Genomic DNA, 25878 nt, shown 5'->3' with positions numbered 1-25878 from the left:
GACCTGAAAAGCAATTACATCAAACCAAAGGTTCAGACAGGGAGGGAATATTTCCCTGGAGCTTGAGTAACTGGAAAGTGATGGTGTCCGTGACAAAAGGGATTTTGTTTTACAGTGGTTGAGAGTTTTAAAACTGTTATATTCAGACAGTTTAATTTATTTTCTTTAATTTTATTTGCTTTGCAAAAAACTTTTACAACATTTTAAAACCAAAATTTACAAACTTTGTGTTAAAGATAAATGTTAAATAAAATCCATCAAACCTTCCCTCACTGAAACCTGTTGTGGAAGTGCAATCTCCTGGAGAATCCCTGCCCACTCCTTCCTACCCGGGCTCCATGGCTATATACATACCTGGGAGATAGCAGCAGGAGGAGACCATTCAGCCTTTCAATCCTGCTCCACCATTCAATGGGAAACAGCTGACCATCCAGCTCAGTCTCCTGTTCCTGCTGTGCTCCAATGCCCTTTCATGACTTTACCTCGAAGAACTATATCTAAGTCCTCCTTTGGCTTCACTACCTTTTGTTCCAGTGACGTGGCGGTGTTACTGTGTGGGTGTAGGCAGGGGTAATGTGATGGTGCTGCCTCCTGGAGGATGCACTCAGCGTCCCTCATCATCCTGCAGTAACATCAACTGGGGTTCAGCAACTAGAGATAGAAACCATTTCCAGGATATGGGCATCACTGGCTCAGCCAGCATTTATTCCCCATCTCTAGTTACCCTTGAGAAGATGGGAGTGAGCTGCTGTCTTGAACCATTCACAGTCCATTTGGTGGAGATAGACCAACAATGCTGTGTGTGAGTGTTGCAGGATTTTGGCCGAGTGATTCTCTATCTTTGGTTCTTCAAATGCTGGTTAACATAATCACAATCTGCACATGATTTCGAGATTTCAGTCTGCAAACCTTCACCATCTAGCACCCTGTATAAAGGAATATGTACAGATTAGAAATTCAGAACAGACAATTCTAGCTTCTTTGGAATATCTTTTTCCCCTTTCTTCCCCCGAAGCTGTTACCCTCCAGCCCACTTACTCTCTCCCACCATTCTGACTCTGCTACCCCCTAATGTACACCCTCCCCATTCTCATGGAGTTACTGATAAACAGATCCATGCCACCACTTCCCGTCCCTGGTTAGACTCTGCACCCTTTCTGGGTTCACTTCCTTTCCCTTCAGTTGCTGCAAGTCAATAATGTAACAGCAGAATGAAACAAAAGGAAACAGAAAGGGAGGTGGCAGATCCTGGACAGAAGAGGAACCTTCAGTCTGGGAGAATGGGTCAGATCCTTCTTGGTTTCCCATTTGTTGATTCCCAGCATTACAATGAATTGGGGATGGAGAGTGGTCCCACATGGGTGTGGTGACCCCCTAACAGATCAATACCAGAAGCAGATGCATCCCTTCCCCAGCCAATCAGTGTGAAATACTTTCTGCAAAGTATACTTACCTAAAGCACATGCTCCAAAACCCGCCCACATTCTGTACATGTACAGTGCGGGGTTTCCCCACACACGTGTGGTCCCTGCCACAGGGATTGTGGGTGTTGTAGTCCCCAAGAAGCCACTGGAGCCCTGTCTCTGGAAAGTGTATGAAAAATGTGGACTGGAGGGTGTTGTGTATAGGATCCCCATTCAGACACACAGGACATATGGGCTGTCACTGGGTTTTACTGAGACACCTGCTTCCACAACCTGATTTTCTGATGTAAGGAATATAGATTCAGCCAACTGGGGCGTGGGAAGTGAATAGGAGGAGCAGATTTTAAGCAGAGGTGGCTCAATGGTTAGCACTGCTGACTCACAGTGTCAGGGACCTGGATTTGATTTTAGCCTTAGGTGACTGTGTGGAGTTTACACGTTCTCCCCGTGTCTGAGCGGGTTTCCTCTGGGTGCTCCCGTTTCATCCCACAGTCCAAAGATGTGCAGGTTAGGAGGATTGGATATGCTAAATTGCCCACAGCGTCCATGCCTGTGCAGGTGAAGCCATTAACCATGGGAAATACAGGGAATGGGTGAGTCTGAATGGGATGCTCATTATAGGGTTGGTGTGGACTCCATGGACGAATACCCTGTTTCTGCACTGTAGGGATTCTATTCTAATTTCATGAAGAAGAATGTACCTATCTCAATGTGCTGTGAATCTGTGGAATTCCCTCTTCAAAATACAGTGGATGCCAGGACAATGAGCAGATTTAATGAAGAGATACAGATGTTGAATTTGCAATGAGATGAAGGGTGAGAGAGAGCAGGCAGGAAAACCCAGCTGAGACCGAGGTGAGCTCAATCATCACCGTATTAAATGGTGGGGCTGGTTCGAAGGGCTGCATTCCCTCTCCTGTACCCAGTGCTCATCTTCTTATGGTAATCACTGGAAAGCTGAATCCAAAACTCACCACCCTCCCCAAAGGAGTCATGATTTGGAGATGCTGGTGTTGGACTGGGGTGTACAAAGTTAAAAATCACACAACACCAGGCTGTAGTCCAACAGGTTTAATTGGAAGCACACTAGCTTTTGGAGCGACGCTCCTTCATCAGGTGATTGTGGAGGGCTCGATCATAACACAGAGTTTATAGCAAAAATTTGCAGTGTGATGTAACTGAAATTATACATTGAAAAATTAATTGTCTGTTAAGCCTTTCATCTGTGAGAATACAGTGATAGTTTGACTTCTTTCATGTGTAAATCACAAAACCCTTCTTTTTAAAGTTGCATTCTCAGGTTAGCTGCTAACAATGGTTTATAGTGAGACAATATGTTGAAGGTGTTAGTTCCCTTTGTTCTCTGCCTATGACCTGATGTTTAGATTGATCCTCTCTCCACAGTCACCACGCTAACATGGACTTGGCTGTACCTCAGTAATTTTCCCAGTCACACTGACATTTGAAATATTCACCCACGGACAGAATACACACCTTCCCTTCCACATGAAAAAGGCCAATGATATTCAGATCGGCACGGATCAAGTAACTATCAAAACTGAAAATGAAGTTCAATTTAAATTTCTCATCTGCAAATCTGCCCTTTCAGTTCTCTACAACAGAGAAAACAAGTCACCACCGTTAACACAGGATGGAAATTCATAAGACAATTATAGTATTAAATTGCAGTTTCTTTGTTCCCCCAAAGCTTTAAATCTCAGTCTCACAATTTCTCTCTTCTGTGAACTGAAATCCAAAATAATCTCCTCACTCCTTCCCTCCACACCTAGTTCTAACACTCTCCTCTCTTTGAATTCAGCTTCCTAGCTCCTGCCTACAGACTAAAAACCAAAAAAAGGGGTGGCACGATGGCACGGCAGCCCCACAGCACTAGGGTCACAGGTTCGATTCCAGCAATCCAAAGATGCGCAGGTCAGGTGAATCGGCCAGGCTAAATTGCCCATAATATTAGATGCATTAATCAGAGGGAAATGGGTCTGGGTGGGTAACCCGAGGGTCGGTGTAGACTGTTTGGGCCGAAGGGCCTGTTTCCACACTGTAGGAAATCTAATCTAATCAAATCAATGAGTCTGACTCGGAGCCTCCTGGGTGTTGGTGAATCCTCCCCACACCTCCCAGGGCTTCCTTCTGGGACAGAACGGACTGACTTTTTCCCCCCCAATCTGGAACCTCTTATTTATTCCCCTACTCCGATCCTCTGATGAGAACCATCCTGCACACACTGGCCAAATCATATCTGGTTGAATAAAAATGAACTAAAATGAATGTTCCTCTCCGTAACATCCCTGAATCTTCACCCGAGTTCTGATAACTTTCTGCAAAATACTCCCCCACTGATACGCCGACCACTTGTCCCGATACCAGGGGAGGGGCCATTCCCCTGGGTCCTGTTCCCAGAGGGAGGAAGGGAGTGAGCTGCCAATGAAAGATCAATCCCACACACCCACAGCCGCTCTCCCTGGCACTGACCCACCTTGCACATACACCAACAATTGCCCAGCACTGCGCCCATGCACCCATGCACTGGTCTCCCCTCCTGCTGAGCATGCTCCAGATCACACAGGAGCCTGAGTGATTGACAGCAGCCACTGCCCAATAGGGTGGAGGGGGCGGGGCTGGAGGACTGGGACAATGGGATTGTAAACAATGAATGAATGTGGAGGACACTGGGGGATGGACAGGTCAGTGAGGGACATGAGCAGTGCAGCAGCAGGAGGGGATCCTGGACAAACTGAGCAATGGGAGAGTCTAACAGGAGAGAAACTACAGGAAGGTTTTGTTTAGAGGCTCAGGCAGGGACAGCTGGGAGACAGTATGGCCTGGTGGCTTGGGCAGGTTTTCCAATCAGCCACTTCAAAGATGCTGTCACTCAACTTTGAACCTGATCCTCCTGGTCCAGAGGTAAGGACACTACCACCATTTCTTGGTGGACTAGAGGAAAGAAGGGAAGATGTTCTCCGTCTCACTCACATGGAAACTCCATGAGCTCCTCCCACTTACTGTCTCTGGTGGGGATGGAGGAGACAGAGCAGATGGGAGCAGGGTTAGGGATATAGGGACTGCCTTTGAAAAGGAACTCACGGTGTTGGTGATATTAATAAGACTCGATACACAGTCACTAACACAAAGCTGGTGTACGTGAACTTTATCCAGAATATGAACACCCATAACTGGGTGACGCAGACTCCAATGTACAGAGTTAAGTCCTGTATACTATTAACAGCTTTGTGTGTGAGAAATCACGTCTCATGAACTTAAGTCAGGGCAAAGCGGTGGAAATCATCTACATGGTCTTCAGTAAGGCGTTCAAGAAGGTTCCCCATGGGAGATTAGTTAGCAAGGTTAGATCTCACAGAATACAGAGAGAGAAGGAGCCGTTTGGATACAAAACTGGCTCAGAGGTAGAAGACAGAGGGTGGTGCCAGAAGGTTACTTTTCAGATTGGAGACCTGTGACCAGTGGGGTGTCACAAAGGATCGGTGCTGGATCCACTAATTTTCATAATTTATATAAATGATTTGGAAGTGAATATAGAAAGTATTGTTAGTAAGATGACATCAAAATTGGAGGTGTAGTGGACAGTGAATAAGATTATCTCAGATTACAACGGGATCTTGGTCAGATGGTTGAGGATTGGCAAATGGAGTTTAATTCAGATAAATGTGAGGTGCTACATTTTGGAAAAGCAAATATTAGCAGGATGTATACACTTAATGGTAAGGTCCTCGGGAGCGCTGCTGAACAAAGAGACCTTGGAGTGCAGGTTCACAGCTCATTGAAAGCAGAATCGTAGGTAGATAGGATAGTGAAGAAGGTGTTTAATATGCTTTCCTTTATTGGTCAGAGCACTGAGTATAGGAGTTGGGAGGTCATGTTGCGGCTATACAGACATTGGTTAGGTCATGCTTGGAATATTGCGTGCAATTCGGGTCTCCTTCCTCTCAAAACAATATTGTGAAACATGAAAGGGGTCAGAAAAGTATTACAAGCATGTTGCCAGGGTTGGAGGATTTGAGCTATAGGGAGAGGATGAATACACCGTTTTCCCTGGAGCGTCAGAGGCTGATGGGTGACCTTATAGAGGTTTATAAAATCAGTAGGGGCATGGATAGGGTAAATACACAAGGTCTTTTCCCTGCGGTGGGGAGGAGGTACGATGGGGGTGGGAGACAGAGGGGGGAGACCGAGAGGGGAGGGTGACGGTTAGTTTGTAGATCTACAACACAATCCTGTTCCTGTTTTCTCCCCATCCCCTTCAATCCCTCTGAAGGGCTCAGAGTAAGTGCACAGACCCTGGAAAATAGAGCTTTAGGGTGACCAAGTGCTGAAGGTTGCATTTGGGACGTTGACCTTTATTAGTCTGTGCACTTTATCAATAAATGGACCTGGGTTCAATTCCACTGTTCTGGATTCATGTCAGTGGCCACAGACACGCCTGTCTCTGACCCTGACTACTGGATCCCCTGTCACTATAGCTCTGCCATTCTCCTTCCTCCCGTTCTGTGCAGCAGAGCTCTCTATGGGGTCATGAACCTGGCTGTTGCTGATTTCCCCTGAGAGGCAACCCCATCTGTTCCCTCCCTTATAGAATCCCAAGCGGTGCACAATATCTGTATGAGAAGCGAAATGATCATGGGGAGTCCTGCACTCCCTTCCTGAGCCTTTTGCTTGATCTGATGGTCACCCATTCCCTTTCTGCCTGTGTAACCCTCACCTGCAGTGTGACTAACTCACTAAACGTGCCGTCCATAACATTCTCAGTATTGCTCCACAGTGAGTCCACTCTCAGCTCCAGGTCTGAAAAGCAGTTTCCCAGTAGCTGCAGATGGACACCCTTCCTGCACACACAGCCGTCAGGGACACTGGAAGTGTCCCTTATTTCCCACATTGTACAAGAGGAGCGCCCCACGGGTCGGAGGGCTCCTGTAACAATGTGTCTCTAGTTTCAGCTAGTTACTCCCATTAGGAGAATTTAAATGAGCAAAAACCTTCCTTCTCTTCCAACATTTCCATTATCATCAAAAGCCCCGATCTTTACTTAAGCTGACATTTTACACTTTAAAAACTGTTTTAAAAAAAACACTCAGCAGGTATCGCTTACAACTTGGCTGTTCCCTTTGGGAACATGTGAATTGCTGAATGGCCTGGACTAAAACTGAAGCTGTGGTTCACCTTCTCCCTGTCTCCCCTCGCTCTATTTACACCCAACTCCAAAACACTCTCATTGAACCAAGCAGCCCTCACGGTGCAGCCCTGTCATTTTCATTGTCTGCTCACACCTACACTGCCCTCAGCCTCCTGTACTGTTCCAATGCATCTCAATGGGAGCTGAAGAACTGCATCTCATCTTTCAATTCAGCCCTTTGTAACCCCAGAGTCAATACGGACCTCAGCAGTTTCTGAATGAACAGACAGTTGTCAAAACCTGGAACATTCCACCCGAAATGGTGCTGGAATTTGAGTCCATAAGGAATTTTAATCAGAAGCTTGCAGGGAATTGAAAATGAGGAGTTTACAGGTTAACATCAGAAAGTGGGTGATTGGGTCTAAATCTGACAGTTCCTATGTAGAGACGAGGTGTAATTTGGACAAATCTGCGTTCCCTCTCAGGGCCCAGAATTGAGCACAAACCCAAAGGGTGATCCCTTGGAACATCTTTCTGCTTTTTGCTTGAAAAAAAGAGATACTTTCCCACAGACAGAACAGACACACCTTTCTCCTTCCCCAGTTAAATGTCAATGGTATTCCGATCCTGATGACCCTGCTGACGATAGAAAGTTGATTTTGAGATCCCTGTCTCAATTATTAAATAAAATCCTATAAAATGAATTCACAAAATAAAACTCACAGTCAGTGCAGGCTGAACAGTAAAGACAAATACTTCTCTTGGTATGTGTTTGATGTGTAAATGCTCCTCTTCAAATCACCCCGACCCCACCCAGGAAGAGGATATGCCCATGCGCCTCGCTGTACCTTGTCCCCAATAAAGATGGTGGCCATAACCCAGAACCCATCACCGCCTGAGGCCCACAGCCGTTTTCCCATTTGCTGTAAACGTGGGACCAAGAGTTTCTAATTCAGGCCTAACTACCTGTACAGAGTGTAATTAAACCCTTCCAGTCTAAACTGATCCAACTCCCCTTTCCTCCTCCTGCACACACTAAGGGTCACTCTAGGTCCAGTGACCCTCACTCAGAACTGACTGCAGCTGGGAAAATTAGAATCCCTACAGTGTGGAAACAGGCCATTCGGCCCAACAAGTCCACACTCACCCTCTGAAGAGTTTCTCAACCAAACCCATTCCCCGACCCTATTATTTTACATTTACCCTGACTAATGTACCTAACCTATACATCCCTGAACACTACGGGAAATTTAGCTTGGCCAATTCACCTTACTGCACATCTTTGGACTGCAGGAGATAGGGGGTAAAGAGTAAATAATAGGTGGGGACAGAGCCCAAAAGAAAAAATAACATTTGGAAAGAAAGGAGTAGATAACAATCTGCTGGGAGGGTGAATAGCTGTGAATGGAGGGGACAGGAACCTGTGTCTGGCAGCAGCTGAGTGGAGGTGCTGGAAATGGCAGTTGATGATCTACGTTCTGCTGCAAAACTGACCCTGAGCTTCCAGCTGCCTGCTACTTTAACACACGAACCTGTTCCCTGGCCAACATCTCTGTCTCATGCTTACTGCAGTGTTCCAGTGAAGCTTGATGCAAGCTGGCAGAACATTCCAGAACATTCCAAAACACACCATATTTCAAGGACTGCAATTTCCCCTCCTACGTGGTCAACAATACCCTCCAGTGTATCTCCACCACTTCCCGCACCTCTGCCATTGAACCACACCTCTCCAACTGCAACAAGGATAGAACCCCCCAGTCCTCACCTTCCACCCAGATACAACGCATCATCCTCCGCCATTTTCACCACCTACAATCAGATCCCACCGGAGATATATTTCCCTCTCCATTCCTTTCAGCATTCCACAGAGACCATTCCCTGTGAATCCTAGTCAGATCCATGCTCCCCAACAACCCACCTTCCACTCACAGCACCTTCACTTGTCAATACAAGAGGTGCAAAACCTGTGCCCACACCTCCCCCTCACCTCCAACGGACCATTCCCCATCCAGCAGAGATTTTCCTGCACATCCAAACACCTCACCTATTATGGCCTTTGCTTTCGATGTTGTCTCCTGGGACACCAACTTGCGGAATGTTTCAGGGAGCATTTCTGGGACACATGCACCAACCAACCAACCCCACCATCCTGTGGCTGACCACTTCAACTTCCCTACCCACTCCTCCAAGGACATGCAAGTCATGGGCCACCTCCACCACCAAATCCCAGCTACCCGACACCTGGAGGAAGAAATTGGGACCCTTTAACCACAGAATCAAGGTTTCCTCATCTCCCCTCCCCTGCCTTATCCCAGATCCAACCCTCCAACTCGACACCACGCCCTTAAACTGTCCCACCTGTCCACTTTCCTTTCCAATTATCCACTCCACCCTATCTCCATTACCCTCTAACTACATCTACCCATTGCCTTCCTAGCCCACTTCCCACCAACACCACACATCCCTCTTATTTATCTCTCAGCCCTCTTACTTCCCACCCCACTCCCAATCCCGGCATTCCTGATGAATGGAATATGCCCAAAACGTCGATTATCCTTCTCCTGGGATGCTGCCTGACCTGCTGTGCTTTTCCAGCGCCACATGTTAACGCAAGTTGGAAGAACAACACCTTATCTTCTACTTGGGGACCCTGCACCCCTCTAGCCCCAGTATCAAAATCAATAATTTAGGTCCTGAACTCTCCAATGTCCTAGCGCCATAGCCTCTTAACCCACACACCAGGCCTTGTTAGTACATAACCTACCATTACACATTAGCTATAGTTAGCCACCAACAGTCCCCATAAACGGCTATTCACCCTGCCCCAGCCAGATCGTTATCCACTCCTTTGTCCAACTGCTCCCATCTCTTTGGACTCTATCACCACCTATCATTTACTCCTTAACCCCGATCTTCTGCATATATACCAACATTTTTTTTCAGTAGCATCAGTTCTGAGGAAGGGTCAGCAGATCCAAAATGTTAACTCCGATTTCTCTTCACAGATGCTGCCAGACCTGCTGAGCTTTTCCAGTATCTTTTGGCTGTTGAGTGAGATTTACAGCATCCGCAGTTCTTTTGTTCTAATTTACCAGGAATTTCTAATTTAAGTCTAGCAGCCTAAAACTGTGCGTTTATAAACCCTCCCAGTCCACAATAACTCAATTTCTTCCCCAGACTTTGCAGTCTCTCCCACTCCCTTCACACTCATGAGGACCTCTCTCACAGTGACACTGCGCCTGCACAGCTCATGGCCATGTGTTGGCCTGCTGGACCCACCCCAATTCACTCCCATTGGCCGAAGGATCACGCCAATTCTCCTATTGGTCTGAAGCTGCTGTCAATCACCTGGGCCCCATTGTGACATGAGTGGGCTCCTCCCAAGAGCATCGGATGATGAGGGGTGACCTCATAGAGCTTTCTAAAATCATGAGGAGTATGGATGGGAAAAATAGACAAGGGCTTTTCCCTGGGGTGGGGGAGTCTAGAACGAGAGGGTGTAGGTTTAAGGTGAGAGGGGAAAGATTTAAAAGGGACCCAAGAGGCAACTTTTTTCACACTGAGATGGGTGCCTGTATGGAATCTTCGGTTCGGGGAAGTGGTGGAGGCTGGTACAGTTACACCATTCGGCATCTGGATGGGCATGTGAATAGGAAGGGTGTAGAGGGATATGTGCCAAATGTTGGGATATCTGGTCGGCATGGACCAGTTCAACCAAAGGGTCTAATTCCATGCTGTATGTCTCTTGGACTCTGCCCTGGGATGAGCTTCATCATTCACAGTGAATGGGGCAGTAACGCAGAGCACAGGGGTTTGGGGCTATTCAGCTGTACTGGCCCCTCTGGAGATGGTGCCAGTCTATCCCAACTCACCTCCCATTTGTCTGTAGCCCTCCAAATCCTTCCTTAAAAAAGTTAAATTCCAAATTTGTTTTCTCAATAACTACTGAATCTGCGTCCAAACTGTTCCAGATGCTCAGAACTTAGTGAGTACAATAATCTTCACATTTTTAACCTGTTTTATTTGCCATTTACCTGAAAGTAGTTACTCAAAATTGTGACGTTAATAATTTCTCCGTCTGTCTCTCTGTAAATTAAATATCCTGGAAACAAATCTGCTCCTGGTCGAAATCCCTGCCTAACCTTCTCAGCTCCAAGAAGAATTAGTTGATCTTCTGCTAACTCTCCATAAAAGAGAAACCCATCTTAATTTTAGTAGTGCCATAAAGATGTACAGCAGAGAAACAGACCCTTCGATCCAACTTGTCCATGCCGACCAGATATCCTAAATTAATCTCATCCCATATGCCAGCTCTTGGCCTGTATCCTTCTAAACTTTTGCTAATCACATACAACATCTCAAAGGCATAACTGGGTAATTGTACCTGCCTCCACACTTCCTCTGGCAGCTCCTTCCACACACGTACTATGTTCAGCTGGAAACATTGCCCCTTAGATCCCTTTTAAATCTTTTCCCTCACACCTGAAGCCTGTGCCCCCAAGCTTTGGACTCACATATCCTGGGAATAAGACTCTGGGATTTCATCCTATCCATGCTCCTCACAAATGTATCCGATGCTCCAGGGAAAACAGCTCCAGCCTATTCACCCTCTATCTATATAGCTCAAACCCTCAACCCTAGCAACATCTTTGCAGATCTTTTCCGAACCCTTTCAAATTTCATAATATTATTCCGATAGCGGGGAGACCAGGACTGAAAGCAGAATTCCAGAAGTGGCTGAATCAATGTGCTGTGCAGCCGCAGAATGACATCCCAACTCCACTACTCAATGTACTGACCAGTAAAGGCAAGTACACCAAACACCTTGTTCACTACCCTGCCTATGATTCCACTTTCAAGGAACTATGAACCTGCACTCCAAGGTCTCTTTGTTCAGCAACACCCCCCAGGACCTTCCCATTAAGTGTATAATTCCTGCCCTCATTTGCTTTTCCAAAATGGAGCACCTCACATTTATCTGAAATAAACTCGATCTGACAATCCTCAGCCCATTTGATTGAAGTCCCATTGTACTCTGAGGTAACCTTCTTTACTGTCCAGTGCACCTCCAATTTTGATGTCTACTGTAAGCCTACTAACTATACCTCATATATTCACACACAAATCATTGATATAAATGATGAAAATCAGTGGATCCAGCACTGATCCTTACACCATATTGCTCATCACAGGCCTCCAGTCCGAAAAGCACTACTCTCCGTCCCCAACCTTCCCGCCAATTTGTATATAATAGCTGGCTCTCTCTGCATCCCATGGTGTCTAACTTGCTAACCAGTCTGTTATGTGGAACCTTTTTGAATGTCTTTCTGAAGTCCAAGTTAGTGATGTATGTACAAAGCCATGCTGACTATTCCTAATCACTTCTTGCCTTTCCAATTACATATAAACCTGTCCTTCAGAATTCCTTCCAACACCTTGTCTGCCACTACCCTCAGGCTCACCAGTGTATTGTTCCCTGGCCTTTCCTCATCACCTTTCTCAAATAATGGCTCCTGTCTTGCAGCACCTCACCTCCGGCTATCGGTGGTAGAAATATCTCAGCGAGGGACCCGAAAATCACTTCCCTAACTTCCCACAAAGATGTGACATACACCTGATCAGGTCCCACAGATTTACTCAGCTTTCTGTATAAGACATCCCGTACAACCTCCTCTGTAATATGGACAGTTGTCAAATCATCACTATTTATTTCTCCAAACTCTCTCGCTTCCATATCCTCTTTCAGTAAAAGCTGACATGAAATCCTTGGGTAGTATCTCTCCCACCTTCTGTGGTTCCACAGACAGCCTTGTTGATCTTTGAGGGTCCCTATTCTCTGCCTGGTTACTCTTTTGTCCTTAGTGTTTTGTAGAATCTCTTTGGATTGTCCTTAAACCTCTTTCCCCCCAAAGCTCTCTCATGTATCCTTTTTGCCCTCCTGTTTTCCCTCACGTGTACTCCTACTGCCCCTATACTCCGAGGGATTCACTCAAACCCAGCTGTCCGTAGCTGCCATATCCCTCCTTCATCTTTTTGACCAGACCCTCAATTTCTCTAGACACACAGCATTCTCTACACCTACCAGACTTGGCTTTAACAGGAACATACTGTCTATGTTCTCTTGTTGTCTCATTTTCACAGGCCTATGGAGGCAATGGCAGATGAGGACATGGAAACAGTCATTCTCAGTAAAGAGGTAGTGTTGGAAAAGATAACAGCCCAAAAGAACATGGGTCTCCTGGCCGTGATGGAATGCATCCCAGGGGACTAAAAGAGATGGTGAAGGGTTTATTGTCCTTCCTTGCTAGAGGGATGGTTATGCTGCAGTTGTACAGGGTGCTGGTGAGGCCACACCTGGAGTACTGTGTACAGGTTTGATCTCCTTACTTCAACAAGGATGTACTGACACTGGAGGGGGTGCAGAGGAGGATCACTAGTTTGAGTCGGGGTTGAGAGGATTGGTGTATGTGGAGAGACTGAATAGACTGGGATTATACTTGTTGGAATTTGGAAGAATGGGAGGCTGTATTGGAAAAAATAAAATTAAGAAGGGAATAGATAAGATAGAAGCAGGGAGGTTATTTCCATTGGGGGGCGGGTCAGTCTAGAGATCACAGCGTCAAAATAAGGGGGTATCTGATTTAGGACAGAGTTGAGGAGGAACTTCTTCAGCCAAAGGGTTATGAATCTGTGGAATTCCCTGCTGAGTGTAGCAGTTGATGTTATCAACTTGAATGTCTTTAAGGCAAAATGTAGATTTGCAAACAGGAATCGAATTAAGGGTTATGGTGAGAGAGCAGGAAAGTGGAGCCGAGGCCATGAAAAGATCAGCCCTGATCTTATTGAATGGCAGTGCAGGCTTGAGGGGCCAGATGGCCTACCCTGCTCCTATTCCTTCTGTTCTTATGTTCCCACTTTCCAGCCGTCCCTTTACCTGGGGGTTGCAAAGAAATATTGAAAGTTCTTGCCATGTACCATCAAAATTCACCTTTGTCCAATTTTGAACACCAACTTTTAGATCTGATCTATTATTTTCTGCAACTATTTTAAAACCAGTAGAATTGTCGTCAAAGAATCCCAAGTGTGGAAGCAGGCCATTCGGCCCATCACATCCACACTGACCCTCAGAGCCTCCTATCTTACCCCTGTAACGCTGCATTTCCCATGACCAATCCACCTAGCCTGCACATCCCTGAACATTTCCCATGGCCAATCCACCCACCTGCCCATCCCTGAACAATACGGCAATCCAGCCTGGATTCTCCACCCAACCTGCACACCTTTGGACTGTGGGAGGAAACCAGAACACCTGGATGAAACCCACACAGACAACCTCAATAAGGTGATCGTCCTGTTCTTATTTCCCAGTTCCACCCAAGTAATTTCAACGGGCGAACCTCCATGAATATCCTCCCTAAGCACAACAATAATGTTATCCCTACTCAAAAACACCATTCCACCTTGTCTCTTATCCCCCTTTCTACCCTTCCTCATATCTATTCCCTGGAACATTAAGCTACCTGGCCTGTCCAACCTAAGCCACGTTTCTGTCATACCCACTATATCCCAGTCCCATGTTCAAAACCATATCTTAAGCTCATCTGCTTTCCCTGTAAAACCTCTTGCATTGAAATAAATGCAGTGCAGTGCTATCAAAAGGACAGACTGATGGGCAGAGGGGGTGGGATGGCCCTGTTGATGAGGGATGACGTTCAGTCCCTTGGGAAAGGGGGATACACAGAATCAGGAGATGTAGAGTCAGATTGGAGGGTGGCTAATGTTATCCCACTTTTCAAAAAAGTTGGGAGAGATAAAACAAGGAATTATAGACCGGTTAGTCTGATGTCAGTGGTGAGAATGACGCTGAGTCAATTACAAAAGATGAAATTATGGCTCATTTGGATAGCAGTAATAGGATTCGTCAGAGTCAGCATAGATTTACAAAGGGGAATATACTGACTTGGATTGAAAATTGGCTGGCTGACAGGAAGCAAAGAGGAGTGATAAACGCTTCCTTTCGGAATGGCAGGCAGTAACTAGTGGGGTAACACAAGGTTCGGTGCTGGGACCACAACTGTTGATAATATACATTAATAATATAGATGAACATCTTAAACGTAATATTAGCAAATTTGCTGATGACACAAAGCTGGGTGGCAGGGTGAAATGTGAGGAGGATGTTATGAGAATACAGGTTAACTTGGACAGGCTAGGTGAGTGGGCGGATGCATAGCAGATGCAGTTGAATGTGGATAAATGTGTGGTTATCCACTTTGGAGGCAAGAACAGGAAGGCAGATTGCTATCTAAAAGGAGTCAAGTTTGGTAAAGGGGAAGTACAACGAGATCTCAGTGTGTTGTACATCAGTCAATGAAAGCAAGCATGCAGGTACAGCAGGTAGTGAAGAAAGCTCACTGCATGCTGGCCCTCATAACAAGAGGAATTGAATATAGGAGCAAAGAGGTCCTTCTGCAGTTGTACAGGGCCCTGGTAAGACCGCACCTGGAGTATTGTGTGCAGTTTTGGTCTCCACATTTGAGGAAGAGCATTGTGGCTATTGAGGGAGTGTTGGGTAGGTTCACGAGGACAATTCCCGGAATTGGCGGATGATCATATGTTGAAAGATTGGAGCGACTGAGTTTGTGTATACTTGAATTTAGAAGAATGAGAGGGGATCAGATTGACACCTACAAGATTATTGAAGTGTTGAACACTCTGGAGGCAGGATGCATGTTCCCACGGATGGGTGAGTCCAGAACCAGAGGACACAGGTTAAAAATAAGGGAGAGGCCATTTAGAAGAGAGTTGAGGAGAAACGTCTTCACCCAGAGAGTAGTGGACACATGGAATGCACTGCCCCAGAAGGCAGTGGAGGCCAAGTCTCTGGATAATTTCAAGAAAGAGATGGACAGAACTGTTAAAGATAATGGAATCAAGTTTTATGGAGATAAGACAGGAACAGGATACTGATTGTGGACGGTCAGCCATGATCATAATGAATGGTGGTGCTGGCTCAAAGGGCAGAATGGCCTATTCCTGCACCGATTGTCTATTGTACCTTGTCAGTCCGACCTCATTCTGTGCCTTGCCCTTGCCTGTCTAACTTCTCAACTGTACCAGCCTCAGGGTTACCTCCTTTCTCACTATCTCTTTAGGATTACCCCCACGCCCTCACTGGTTTAATGCCTCCCGAGTAGCACTAGCAAATCTCCCTGCTTGGATATTAGACACCTTCCAATTCAGGTGTAATCCATCCTTGTTATGCACGTCACCTCTCCCCCAGCAGAGATTCCAATGATCCAAAAATGGGAATCCTTCTCCCCTGTATCAGATCCTTGGCCACGCATTCATCTGCTCTACCCTGCTATTCCTACTCTCACTAGCATGTGGCACCGGGAGTAATCCAGATATTACGACCCACAAGATCCTGCTTATTATCCTCCAGGCTAATTTGCTATATTCTCTCATCAGTACTTCATCATTTTCTCTTATGTCACTGGTACCAATGCACAGCGACCTCCCACTGATCATTCTCCCCTTTCAGAATATTCTGCACCCTCGGAGCCATCCTTCACCCAGACAGTAGGGAGGCACCACCCCACTCTGAGGTCTCACTATCAGCTACAGAAACTGCAGTCTGTGCTGCAGACTAGAGAGCCCCCTATCACCATCGATCGCGTGGAACCTGTTATACCTCACATTATACTAGATTCATTACACTAGTAACTTGGCTCTCAGTGCGATATTCCCCTGAAAATGTGACCCCCGACGCTTTCCAAAACAGTATACTTGTTTGAGATGGAAATAACCACAGGAGACTCCTGCACTACTTGCCCTCCACTCCTCCATTTCCTAGAGGAAACCCATCTACCTGACTGGATCGGCAGTTTTCCTACCTTTCTGAAACTGCCACCTATCACACCCCCATGCTCCTGTAAATTCTTCATTACCTTTAACCATTGCTCCATCTGATCCAGGAAATCCTACAGGATTTGCATCCTCACTTCCTGCAGACAATCAGATCATTGAAACCTTCCTTAATCTCCCACATCCAACAGGAAGAGCACATCACTGTACGAATGGCCATCTCTGCACCTTAACAGTCCACAGACCCAGAAAAAGGCACACAATCTTACAGCTTTACAAAACATGACTCTAGAATAAATTAGTACCAATATTTTATATTAAAAAACTTTATCAAATTATCATAAGATGTGTATTTAAAGAAATAAACTGTCGCCCTACTGAATGTTGTAGCTTTACTAAAATAAAACAGACTAAGATTTATCTTTTAAGGGACCGAAACCCACTGAGCTGTGAGTCACAGATGAACAGCACTAAACAGAACCTTCGGTCAAATTTGTCCATGCCGACCAGATATCCGAACCTAATCTTATCCCTCTTGCCAGCACCTGGGCCATATCCCTCTAAATCTTTCCTATTCATGTCAAGTATCCAAATGCCTTTAAAATACTGTAATTGTCAGCCTCCACTACTTCTTCTGGCAGCTTATTCCATTCAGGCACCACTCTCTGCATGAAAAAGTTGCTCCTTAGTTCCCTTTTATATCTTTCCCCTCTCACCCTCAACTTATGCTCTCTATTTCTGGACTCTCCTACTCAGGGAAAAGACCTTGTCTGGTTACCCTATCCATGCTACTAATGATTTTATAAACCTCTATGGAGGTCACCCCTCAGTCTCTGATGCTCCAGGGAAAGAAAGCCCCAGCCTTTTTGCTCTCTTTCTGCAGCTCAAACCCTGACAGTATCCTTGTAAATCTTTGTTGAACCTCTTCAAGTTTCACAACATCCTTCCGATTCACGGAGAACAGAATTGCACACAATATTCCAAAAGAGGCCTAACCAATGTCCTGTAATCACCTTCCAACTTCTATACTGAATGCTCTGATCAATAAGAGAATGTATTCTAAACATTTTCTTCAGTATCCTATCTACCTGCAACTCTACTTTCAAGGAAATATGAACCTGCACTGCAAGATATCTTTGTTCATCAACACTATCTAGGAATTTGCCACTAAGTGTATCAGTCCTGTTAAGATTTGCTTTTTTAAAATGCAGCACGTCACATTTATCTGAATTAAACTCCATCTGCCACTTCTCACCCATCTGAACAACATCCTGTTGTAATCTGAGGTAACCTTCTTCGCTGTCCACTATACCTCTAATTTTGGTGTCATCTGCAAACTTACTAACTATACCTCCTATGCTCATATCTAAATCATATATATAAACGACAAAAAGTAGTGGACCCAACACTGATCTTTACGGCACTCTACTGGTCACATGCCTCCAATCTGAAAAACAACCCTCCACCACCACCCTGCCTTCTACATTTGAGCCAGTTCTGTATCCAAACGGTTAGTTCTCCCTGTATGCCGTGAGATCTAACTTTGCTAAGCAGTCTTCCATGGGGAAGCTTGTCCAGTCCCTTACTGAATTCCATAGATCACGTCCACCTCTCTGCCCTCATCAATCCTCTTTGATACATCTTCAATTAACTCAATCAAGTTTGAGAGACATGCACAAAGTCATGCTGACTATCACTAATCAATCCTTGCTTTTCAGTATACACATGCATCTTGTTCCTCAGGATTCCCCCCAACAACTTGCCCAGGCTCACCGTTCGTTAGTTCCCTGGCTTGTCCTTACCACCTTTCTTAAATAGTGGCACCATGTTAACTAACCTCCAGTCTTTCGGCATTTCGTCTGTGATAATCGATGATACAAAATATCTCAGCAAGAGGCCCAGCAGTCACATTCCCAACTTCCCACAGAGCTCTAGGGTACACCTGATCAGGTGCTGGGGATTAACCAAGCTTTACAGGTTACAAGACACCCAGCATGTCCTCCGCTGTAAGATGGACATATTCAACTTCTATTTCCCACATTCTATATTGCCCATGTCCTTCTCCACAGTAAACACTGATGCAAAATATTTTGTTAGTATCTCTCCCATCTCCTGCGGCTCCACACGTAGGCTACCTTGCTGATCTTTGAAGAGCCCTATTCTCTCTCGAGTTACCCTTTTGTTCTTAATATATTTATAAACACCCTTGGGATTATTCATAACTCTATTTGCCAAAGCTATCTCATGTCCCCTTTTTGCCCTCCTGAGTTCCCTCTTAAGTATACTCCCACTGTCTTTAATGCTCAGGATTTTTTTGGTATTTTTGGATTGGAATAAATGCAAAATATTACATCTTGATAAAACAAACGAGAGCAGACTTACACTAATTAAAAACAGGGCATCGAGGAGTGATATGGAACAAAGAGGCCGAGGGGTTCGGGTCTTTCAAGTCTGTGTCACATGTAGACAGGGTGGTTAAGAAGGTGCTTAGCACACTTGTCATCATTGCTCAGACCTTGGAGTACAAGAGTTGGGATGTTATTTTGGATGTTGGGGAGGCCTTTTCTGGAATTCTGTGTCCAGTTCTGGGCATGCTGATATCGGGAGGACATTATGTATTTGGAGCGGATTCAAAAGCGATTTACCAGGATGTTGATGGGAATGGATAGTCTGAATTATAAGCAGAGGCTGGATAGGCTGAGACTTCTTTCACTGGCGCGCAGGAGGCTGAGGAGTGACCTTATTAGACTCAAATCATGGATGGGTGGTATCAGTAATGTGAACAGCAGGTGTCCTTTCCAGGAAGGGAACCCGATTCAAGACTGGGTACATAGCTTTTAAGGTGACAGCAGAACAGGTTTTTAAAAAATATTTGTTCAGACAATGGTTTGTGTGTGGAATGAACTATCAGAGGAAGTGGTAGTTGTGAATCAAATTACAATTGGAGGGTGGCACAGTGGCTCAGTGATTAGCCCTGCTGCCAGGGCCCCAGGTTCGTTTCCAGCTTTGGACAACTGTCTCTGTGGGACTTGCCCATTCTCCCAGTGTCTGCATGGGTTTCTTCCAGGGGCTCCAGTTTCCTCCCTAATGAGAGAGCAGCCCTATGGTCTGGGAGGACAATGCTGACTTTCCCTTTTACACAGTGATGCCACTGTGTCTCTGGGATGGGGAGAGGGAATGCTGAAGGGGTGGATGGGACACCACTACGGCACAGTGCTTTGTCCTGGAGGATGTTCACTTTCTTTAATATTGTTGGGGGCTGCACTGATGTAGGCAAGTGGAGAACGTTCCAACACAATCCTGATGTGTGTCTTATAGAGAGCCGTGGGCGGCATGCTGGCACAGTGGTTAGCACTGCTGCCTCACAGCGCCAGAGACCTGGGTTCAATTCCCGACTCAGGTGACTGACTGTGTGGAGTTTGCACGTTCACCCCGTGTCTGCGTGGGTTTCCTCCGGGAGTTCTGGTTTCCTCCCACAGTCCAAAGATGTGCGGGTCAGGTGAATTGGCCATGCCAAATTGCCCCTAGTGTTAGGTAAGGGGTAAATGTAGGGGTATGGGTGGGTTGCGCTTTGGCGGGTCGGTGTGGACTTGTTGGGCCGAAGGGCCTGTTTCCACACTGTAAGTAATCTAATCAAACAGACACTGGGGAATCAGGGGTTTGGGGAAACTGAGGTTGTTCTCCTTGTAGCAAAGGCAATTGAGGGGAGCTGTGACAGAGGGATTTACAGAAATTATACATTATAATAATAAACCTTACACCCATCAGCTCATTATACAAGGATTACAGGACACACATAAAAGGTTTGGGAAGATTCAAAGAGAACTTTTATGCAGCAAATGGGATTCAGATGGAATACAATACTCACACACAATGCGAATATCCAGGTCCTGATGAATTAACTAATTCAATCAGAGTTTGGTGTTACAATGACTGAGATTACCATCTGAATGTCCACCTGTAGTATCCTGTAATACAAGTTTATAAACTCCATCACTGTCAGTTCAGGTTAGAAACTCACACCATCCCTCCTCCTGGCCCAGGATGACTGGACACATTACCCCTTGTGGAGGTCAGCAGTCAGTTCAGGGGGAAACCTCTGTGGGTTTCTGTGAGTTTCCACCTTGGGATTTCATGCGACTGAACAGGGCAGATTTTTGACACATGGGACAGAATATTCCAGGAGTCAGTGAGATGCGGAGAGCAGGATTTGCTTCTTTTTTTTTCCCTTCCGTGCTGCCGCTGTGCCTCATCAATAAGACATGGGGCGGGGGGGGGGGGGGTGAAAGGTTCATGCAGCTCGATGGGCAAGTTGTCTCCATTCTGACCAATGGGCAGCAAGTTCCTCCCATAGAGTATCTCTAAAAACAGAGCATCTCTGCATGCTTCACACTGCCCACTGCTCCCAGTAAATGTTTAGAAGAATGGGGGGGGGGGGGGGGGGGGAAATTCCTAGAAAAGGCATAACTGTAAAGTGCTAAGAGGATTGTGAAGAGAGAGAGATACACAGGAGAAGGGGCAACAAGTTGTCAGATGGAGTATAATTTGGGAAGATGTCAAGTCGGTCAGTTTGGAGGGGACAATAAGAGAACAGAGTGCTATTTACATGGTGGAATCTGTAGAAAGCTGCACCACAAAGGGATCTGGGGTAATTGTGCAGGAAACACTGAAAGCCAGCAGATTCTGGGCCAGTCACGAAATCAAGGGTTCTGTTTCGGATTCACCAAGTTTAAGGTAACACAGACACGGGTAAGGGGTTTCAGTAGCAATGGAGCTGGGGTGAGGTGGAGACAAGCAACGTTTCAGAGATTGGAATTCCTGGTGTTTGTGATTGTGTAGATGTCTGATTAGAAGGTCACCTTGAAGTCAGATATGACAGCAATATTGTGAAGAGTCTAGTTCTACCTCAGACTGCACCCAGTGAGAGGGAGGGGCTCAGCAGTAAGGGAAAGGAATTTGTATTAGCAACTGAAGGTAATGGATTTAACCGTAACAATGTTTCATCGGAGGAAATTGCAGTTAATCAAGTAGTGGGAATGTGATAAGCAGTTTGATAACTGAGTAACAGTGGAGCAATGGAGAGGGATGATGGGGAGGGAGAGCTGGGCATCGTCAGTGTACATGTCAAACCTAACACTGTGCTTTTAGACAATGTCACCTCCTGGCAGTATGTAGGTGATAAACAGTAGGGACCAAGGATAGATCCTGGAGGGACACCAAATACAAGGAATTCATAAAGGAAAGGGAGAGTGGGATGGAGCAGGATTTACAAATGATGGTGAGGTTAAATGTTAGGTTTTTTTTTGCAGAATGGATGAGAAGGACATAACCAGAAAAGACAGACAGACAGAACAAGGAACAATATCTGTGAATTGGCGAGGGGGAGTGACGGGGAGGAAACAGAGTTGGAATGTCTGTGGTTTAGCGAGACTAGGAAAAGATCAAGATGAGCTCTGATAAGACTTGACAAGAGGAGAAAGATGTAAGTTTGGGACAAAAACCAGGAACACCATGTGAGGCAGTTTGTCTCAGTGGGCTAGTGGGATGGAGGGAAGCAGCAGAGGCAGCTGGTCGGATTGTCTCAGTCTTAGTGACAGAGAAACTCCATGTGCTCCTTGCTCTTGTTGTTGGAGAGAAGGATGAAGGAGACAGGATGATGGACAGTGTTTTACAAAGAAACAAAACCAGGGTTAGTGATGTTTAAAATGAGTGAACAAACCTAATGTATTTAACTTTTATCCAGAATATTAAAATGTACAACTGAAGTCCCTGTTCGAATCCCAGCTCGGCAGACGATGGAATCTGAATTCATGAAATAATAACGAATTAGGAATCTCCTGATTTCCAAGGAACTATTGTCAATGGCAGAAAATATCCTGCCAACCTGACAGTCGCCCAACAAGCTACTCACTGTATTAATCACTGCAAGTCTCAACAAAGGAATGAAACTGGATGGACCACTTGGCATCTAACAAGGCACCAGAAAATACAACCACAGAATCAGCCCTCTCGGCTCTGCAACATCCTGCTCACTAACATCCGGGTTTTTTGTGCCAAAACGTGGCGAGCTGTCTCACAGACTAGTCAAGGAACAGCCTGACATAGTCATCCTCACAGAGTCATCCCTTACAGATAATGGCTAGACACCACCATCACCATCCCTAGATATCGAGAGTGTGATGATGGAAAAGCATAACAAGGTGAGGCAGCATCTGAGGCGAGGAGAATCGATGTTTCGAGCCTAAGCCTTTCATCAGCCTGACCTGCTGTGCTTTTCCAGCACCATACTCTCCACTCTGATCTCCAGCATCTGCAGTCTTCACTTTCTCCTGAAATCTCTGGATATGTCCTGTCCCACCAGCAGGACAGACCAGGCAGAGGCGATGGCACAGTGATGTACACACCTTTTGCCCTGGGAGTACTCAGCATTAACTTTGGACACCAGGAAGTCTCATGGCTCCTGCTGATTACCACGTACCACGGCTGACGGATCAGTGCTACTCCATGTTGAATAACACTTGGAGGAAGCACTGAGGCAATAAAATGGTGACAAGCCTACTCTGGGTACAGGATTTCAATGTCCTCTACCAAGAGTAGCTCAGCTGCAGGATTACTGACTGACTGGTCGGGTCCTCAAGGACATAGCTGCTCAACTGGGTTTGCAGCAGGCGGTCACGGAACCAGCAAGATGGAAAAACATACTAGATCTTATCAGTATGAATCTATCAGCTGCAAATGTATCTGTCCATGACAAGAGCGACCATCCCACAGTCTTTTTGGAGACAAAGCCTCACCTTAAAGTTGAGAAAAACCTCCCTTGTGCTGAGTGGTACTATCACCATGCTAAATGGGACAGATGTAGGATCTCAAACTGGATATCTCTGAGGCACTGTGGGATAACAACAGCAACAGAACTGTACTCCAGCACAATCTGTAATCTCATGGGTTTGTACATCCCGCACTCACCCATCACAATGGACAGGAAAGGAGGGCATGCCATGAGCAGCACCAGGCATACCTAAAAATGCAGTGCCAACCTGTTGAAGCTACCAAACGGGACCATCTGCATTTTAAACAGCATCAGCATCAAGCAACAGAGCTAAACGATCCCACAACCAATGGATCAGATCAGAATTCTGCCACACCCACTTGTGAATGGTAATGGACAATTAATCAACTTGTTGCAGGAAGCACAACAGATATCCCCACCCTAACTAACGGAGGGATCTCGCACATCCATGCAGCATTTGCAGCAATTCTCAGCCAGTTGCAAAGTGGGATGATCCATCGCAGCCTTCAACAGTGGTTTCCAAAATCACACACGTGAGTTTTAAGTCAGTTTGATTTAGTTCGAATAATACCAAGAAATGGTTAAGTAGTGTAAAGGCTATGGGTCCTGCTAACATTCTGGCAATTATACTGACAACTTGTGCTCCAGAACTTGCCACCCACAAAGCCACGTACCCATCCAGCACTGGCATTGACTGACAATGTGGAACATTGCCCAGGGATGTTCAACACAAAAACACAGGTCAACTCCAACCCAGGCAATTTCCCTCGATCAGCAGTAAAGTGATGTAAGTATTCATCAACAGGGCTATCAAGCAGCAGCTGCTCAGCAACAGCCAACTGAGTGACAGTCATTTTAGGCTCCACCAGGGCCACTCAGCTCCCGATTGTGTTTCCACCTGATTCACAACCTGACAACCAGCTGAATCCCAGAGGTGAGGTAAGAGTGACAGCCCAGTCCCACTCCAACACCACTATTTCTAGCGGATTCCACCCTCATCTCAGCTCATATACTGAAACTCTCATCCATCGTGTGTTATCTCCAGACTTAAATTGTCCAAAAACACTCCTGGCCAGCCTCCCAAATTCAACCTCCCTGTAATCTCAAGAAAAATTGAAAGCTCTATCGCCCACGTGCTCACTTCTCCCCAAATATGTTCATCCGTCAAAAGGCTCCTATAAGCAACAACAATTTAAAATTCTCATTCTTGACTTGATTCCTGGCTGTTCTCATCCCTAGCTCCATGCACCACACATCCTTTGAGACCTCGTCAATCCATTTACTTCGAGACTCCTAATAATTTGTTAATTCATTACTTCAACTGTGTAGCTGATTCTACAGTTGCTAAAGCAACATGGTCTGGAATTTGCAGACAAAACATCACAGGTCTGCGTTCCACCTTTAAGACATCCCTCAAAACCTGCTTTTTGCAATGCTTTTGGTCACCTGACCTAATATCTCCATCTCTGGCTTTATATCTAAAATTCTCAATGATATTTTATATGAAATTATAAGCATGATAATAAAATTACAAACTGTTCTTGGTTTGGACATTATCTTCAAATCATCACTGTTGCTGTAATGAATAATCTGTAATGTCTCTTACCCAACCACATTGTGGGAGCACCTTCACCACACAAACTGCAGCTGTACAAGAAAGTCAAGCATCACCCTCTCCACAGGCAACAGGGCTTTGGCATTAATCACTGGGATCTGTGGAAAGAGAAACACAGTTCAAGGGGGTGCAAAATGCATGACAGGGAATGAAAGTGGTACAGAATTTGATAGTCAGAAACTGAAGGAAAACACTTGTATATTGGAAAAAAGAATTCTTGACTCAAAAATATTCAAGATAAAATAATCTGATAATAGAGCAGCACATGGTCAGGGGCTGGGCCACGTGAAAAATTCATTTACAAATGGTCTATAAAAGTAATAATACAGTATAAACAGACCAAACATACCCCCATGGTTGGAGACTGAGGAAGCTAGACATTGACAAAGTGGTCCTGAGGGAGCCCAGAGGTGATTCAGAGCAGGATTGGCTGCTGTCATCACAATGACTCTGTACCAGAGAGAGGCTGCACATGCGCCTGGCTGCACCTTGCCCCCTACAAAGATGGCGGCTCCGCACGTGTCCAGTGAATCGTTGTCCCGAATAAAGATGGCGGCGCTCACTCAGGCCTGCAGCCGCTGAGGCAATTCCCCATTTACTGCAAACACGGGACTGGGACGTTCAAATTTGTGTTTTCCGACGTGCACAATTTGTTTGTAAAACCTCTCCGCTCATGACAACACAGCTTCTCTCACATTTCCCTGATTATTTCTTTCCTTACCGTATCCTTTCTCTCTATAACTTCCCGAGCATTTATTACAGCGACTCTGCGTCGGGCGCGAGGGTGATCACATGGTTTACTTTAGCTCCGCCCTTCATTCACTGTGATTGGTTGGAGGATCAACCTCCCGCAAGGTCCTCCAGCTCCGCCCACCGTCCTTTCATTGGTCCGGTGCTGACATCAATCACCTGGGGTCACTGTTGGCTGGAGCATGCGCAGTGTGTCCTGCTTGTGCTGAGATGTTGGGTCATGTGATGGGAGGTAACAACAATGACTGCAGATGCTGGAACCCAGATTCTGGGTCAGTGGTGCTGG

General features: G+C 45.8%; 1 long non-coding RNA gene across 2 annotated transcripts; it reads right to left on the bottom strand.

Annotated features, from left to right (window-relative positions):
- Nucleotides 1–150: 150 nt before the first annotated feature.
- On the bottom strand, nt 151–25618 carry LOC132810389 (uncharacterized). 2 transcript variants are annotated; one of them, XR_009642809.1, is made up of 4 exons: nt 25564–25618; nt 24834–24940; nt 20306–20405; nt 151–926 (listed from the first exon to the last, which is right to left on the bottom strand). It is a non-coding gene; the product is annotated as an uncharacterized LOC132810389 (long non-coding RNA). The 2 variants fall into 2 exon arrangements; XR_009642810.1 differs by lacking the exon at nt 151–926 and adding an exon at nt 18859–18952.
- Nucleotides 25619–25878: the final 260 nt, after the last annotated feature.

Source organism: Hemiscyllium ocellatum, unplaced genomic scaffold (assembly GCF_020745735.1).
Source record: "Hemiscyllium ocellatum isolate sHemOce1 unplaced genomic scaffold, sHemOce1.pat.X.cur. scaffold_169_pat_ctg1, whole genome shotgun sequence".
Taxonomy (NCBI): Eukaryota; Metazoa; Chordata; class Chondrichthyes; order Orectolobiformes; family Hemiscylliidae; genus Hemiscyllium; species Hemiscyllium ocellatum.
Note: the sequence above shows the minus strand (reverse complement) of the source record. Positions and strands in the feature narration are given on the sequence as shown.